Raw genomic sequence first — 4,649 nt, 5'->3', positions numbered from 1 at the left:
TAAGCCAGACAAAGACAAATATCATATGATATCACTTACATATGGAATCTAAAAAGATGCAAATGAACTTATTTACAAAATAGAAATAGACCCACAGACATAGTAAACAAACTTACGGTTACCAAGTGGGGAAGGGGTGGGGAGGGATAAATTAGGAGTTTGGGATATACACACTACTATATATAAAATAGATAACCAGTAAGGATCTACTGTATAGCACAGGGAACTATACTCAATATTATGTAATAACCTATAACGGAAAAGAATCTGAAAAAGAATATATGTGTGTGTGTGCGCGTGTGTGTGTGCGTGTGTGTGTGTATAACTGAATCACTTTGCTGTACACCTGAAACTAACACAACATTGTAAATCAACTATACTCCAATTTTAAAGAGACTGTGGCATCCAGGAGCAAGTGGCTAGGCTGGCTGTCCCCGAGCATCATGGTGTCAAAGTTGCCTGCGTGCACCACAGAAACAGAAGAGCTGTACCCTGTAGTCCTGGGGACAAAATCTGGCATGGTGTTGCGAGATGTGGGCGGCCATTAGATATTGGTGGTCTGGAATGTCCTACATTCATTCATTTAACAAAAAGTGTGCTTCAGGGAGATTGGCTCGGTGCTTTGTGACCACCTAGAGGGGTGGGATAGGGAGGGTGGGAGGGAGACGCAAGAGGGAGGAGATATGGGGATGTATGTATATGTATAGCTGATTCACTTTGATATAAAGCAGAAACTAACACACCATTGTAAAGCAATTATACTCCAATAAAGACGTTAAAAAAAAAAAAAAGTGCCTACCCTGTGTCAAACCCAGGCAGGGAAAAGGAGCAGTAATTATTCCTTATTCTTAAGATGGGTTTTAGAAATTGGCGCCAATTGGTGAGGTCACCCATTCCACCAGGCTTGCTGTCTTAGAATGTCAGTGCTAGATAACAAGCTAGCAAACAAAACAACAACAACAACAAAAGGTATCGATCAAGAGACGTTTTTGAAAGGCAATGATGTGACCAGATTAATTTTGTAGATGTTATGGGCTGAATTGTGTCCCCCACCAAAATTCGTAGGTTCAAGTCCCAACCCCCAATACCTCAGAATGTAGTCATGTTTGGAGATAAAGCCTTTAAAGAGGTGATTAGGTTAAATGAGCCCATTAGGGTGGGTCCTGATCCAATAGGACTGGTGTCCTTATAAGAGGAAGAGACACTAGTGCGGCACATGCACAGAGGAAACGACCTGTGCGGACATAGTGAGAAGGTGGTCACCCGTAAGCCGAGGAGAAGGGGTCTCAGAAGAAACCAACCCTGCTGACACCTAGATCTTGGACTTGCAGCCTTCAGAACTGTGTGAAAATCGACTTCTGTTGTTTAAAGCCCCCAGTCTGTTGTACTTCGTGATGGCAGCCCAAGCAGACTAAGGCAGCTGGTAAATTGCTGGTGGCTGTGCAGAGGGTGGACGGCTTAGTGGATGGAGGAATGAGCTGAGGCTGGCAGGCTGAGGCTGCAGACATGGCCCCCAGACCTCCTCTCTCTGTGGATGCGGCACCAGGATCTGCATATGCTGCAGGTGCCGGAGGTGCCTCACCTCCCCCTGCTGCTGAGCTGGAGAAGGCGTTCTGTCAGGATTGGCCTTTGTCAGCGCAGAAAGATTCTCTCAACCTGAGTTATGTACCAGGTACTGCGTTCGACGATGGGGCTTCAGAGGCAAATATAACATAGTGGTTGTTCTCAAGCAGCTCAGTCTACTGGGGATACCTGTAAATAAACAAATTATCACACTAGTGCTAGAGCCAGTGGTCTGTAAAGTTAAGGTGCTAGAAATTGCAAGTATGCATCCTTTTTTATTTGCATTTTATTATAAGTTACACAAAACAGCTGGATTTGGGAACTGTATCACTCCTAGTATCTTTATTGTGAATGTTTTAATAACTTTTATTTTTTGTACGAAAAAATGTACATGTTTATGTGGAGGATAGATGCCCAGTGGGAGGGGGTGGAGGTGAGGGAGAGTGTCACAGAAATGGTGACACTTGGGCTACATTGTGTTTCTGTTCTTGTTACACTTTCTTTTTTAGATGGGTAATGAAATACTGAAATAAAGAATGCATTTGCATGGTTCAACATTCAAACATTAGGAAAGGGTGTGCAGGAATATTCCATCTAACCTCTGCCCCCCCCACTTCCCCTCCCTGCAGGCATCTAATGTTGGCCGTATATCTTTCTAGAGAATTTTTATGCATATGGAAGCAAATATATTTTCTCCCCTCCTTTGTTCCTCACTGACGGTGGCGCTATATGGTGTGTACATACATTGTTCTGCAGCTTGCTGTTTTGTTTCTTCTTTGTCCGTCTTTCCGTATCGGTGCATAAAGAGCAGAGCATCACCATTTTTATGGCTGTTTATTAGTATTCGACTCCAGGATGTTCCATGACTTACTTAACCAGTCCTCGGATGAGGGACAATTGGGTTGTTTCCAGCGTTTTGGAATTACAAATAATGGTGCAGTGGAATAGCCTTGCACAAACATCATTCCACAAATATGTGCATATGTCTTTAAGTTTCTAGAAGTCTCATTTCTGGGTCAGAGTTATGTGCTTTCGTCATTTCGAGAGTCATGGCCAGATACCTGCCACCAGTGTAATCAGTGTGTGCTCCTCGAGGACGCGTGCCCACCCCTGTTCCTGCGCGTCGTTCACGCCGCCCCAGCGAGGAGCAGTTGGTCAGCTCTAAGTAGAAGAGCTGGGAAGAGGAGGGAGCTGGAGCTGATGATGCCCCAAAGTGAGGGAATCAGAGACTCCGGACTCCCCAGTGAACGGTGTTTGCCCATGGCTATAATAATACCGGCAATAGCTACTTTTTATTAAGTATTTGTTATGTATCCGGCAGAACTCTATAAAGACTCGAAGTCAGGAGTCAGCACATTTTATTCTGAAAAGGGCCAGAGAGTACATATTTTTAGTTTTATGGGCATTTGGTCCCTGTTGCAACCACTCAACTCTGCCCTAGTAGAGGAAGGCAGCTGCAGATGGGTGAGAGCAGCTGTGCTCTGATAAAACTTGATGGACTCTGAAATTTGCATTTCTTATAATTTTCACATGTCACAATATATTATTATTATTAGAAATAACAGCTAATGTTTATTAAGCACATACTCTGTACCATTTCCACCCTCCAGCCATTTGAAAATATCAAAACCATTCTTTGCTCCTGGGGCTGTACCCTGGCTGTGGGCTATAGTTTGCTGACTCCTGCTCTAAAGGATCTCATTTAATCCGCACAATTGTAGGGCCTTTTATAATCCCCACTTAACAGATGAGGAAACAGAGGCATAGAAAGGTCAAAGATCTTGTCTGCCAAATGGGCTATGATGTGAATAAGAGAGGACATTCAGAACATGGAGACGACATCAGGACTTGAACCCCAACTTCTTGACCTGCCGTCAGTGCTCCAGCCTCAACACATTGGTGGGTCTGACTATCCCTTCTCTCTCCCTGGAGTTACACCCAGGGCCCACGTGGCTCATCAGTTCCCGTGGGGGTCCTGCTGCCTACAGACTGTGCCATCTCCTCTCCAGGACCCCCTCCCACCTCACCCAACACCAGCCGTGTGCACCAGCCGTTCTTGAACCTTGTCAAGAGCTTCACCTGATTCCTTAGTCCTTAGTGCCATTTTCACCCAGAATTCCTTCCCTACCTCCCCTGTTTATTAAATGAGCCCCTCAGAGTGCACAGCCCATTTCAAATGGGGAGCATGTCATGACCCCCGCCTCTGGTCAGGCTTCTAATGAATGCTCTCTCTCTCTGTGTTCCCATAGCGTCCGGTTCTCACCATGTCAGTATCACTTGTTGCCGTGTCAGACACCTCCTCTAGGCTGCCCGCTCCTGAGGCCAGGAACTGTGCGGTTGATAGGGTCAGGCACACAGTAGCCACCTACGAAGTACTTGTTGGATAAACGAGCGAAAACCGTCAAGGAATCTGTGGCTGTGGAGGGCTTCTGAGGACTCCAGGCCGCAGAAGCAATAGACTGCTCTCCTGCTTCGTATGGTAGACTCGACCGGCGAGGCCCAGAGCTGCAGAGGTGGCCCCCTGGGGCCATGTCTTGGCTGCCCCTGACTTCTTTTGGGGGCTCACCCTCCCTCCCTGTACTATAGACGTGTATTCTGAGTGGGAGCAGATACATTCTTATGTGACATCACTCCTGAAATGGTTATACCACTTAAGTACCCTGTCCCCTGGTTGCACTACAACCCAGCCAGGCCAGGCCTTCTCTAGGATTTTTCAGAGTTAAGCCCTTTTCTCCCTGGCAACCACGGTGTGGAGATGTGAGCCTAGAGGTGCTGGAGGTGGGGTATCAGCTGCGTGGAGAGATTGGTTTGAGAGATTAAAGCTGATTTGAGAAGGAAGCAAAGAAAAGGGAGAGTCCTGATAACTTTTGAATTTCTGGAAGTCAGTTTCTTCTCTGATCTAAATTGCTTAAAAATTTTTTTTATCAGTTGAAATTTAATCTCTGCCACTGACTGTCGGTGTTAACGCAACATGATTCTGCACATGAAATGATATTAGCAGGACAGTTGTAACTGGGGGTATAGCTCAGGGGTAGAGCATTTGACTGCAGATCAAGAGGTCCCTGGTTCAAGTCCGGGTGCCCCCT

At 46.0% G+C, this 4,649-nt stretch overlaps 1 non-coding gene across 1 annotated transcript; it reads left to right on the top strand.

The window, feature by feature from the left end:
* The first annotated feature begins 4,577 nt into the window (after nucleotides 1–4,577).
* On the top strand, nucleotides 4,578–4,649 carry TRNAC-GCA (transfer RNA cysteine (anticodon GCA)). Its single transcript has one exon. It is a non-coding gene; the product is annotated as a tRNA-Cys (tRNA).

The sequence above is a fragment of the Aethalodelphis obliquidens genome, unplaced genomic scaffold, assembly GCF_003676395.1.
Source record: "Aethalodelphis obliquidens isolate GAN/ISIS:26980383/991018 unplaced genomic scaffold, ASM367639v1 scaffold5, whole genome shotgun sequence".
Lineage (NCBI taxonomy): Eukaryota > Metazoa > Chordata > Mammalia > Artiodactyla > Delphinidae > Aethalodelphis > Aethalodelphis obliquidens.
The sequence above is the reverse complement of the archived record's forward strand: the minus strand, read 5'-3'. Positions and strand labels throughout refer to the sequence as shown.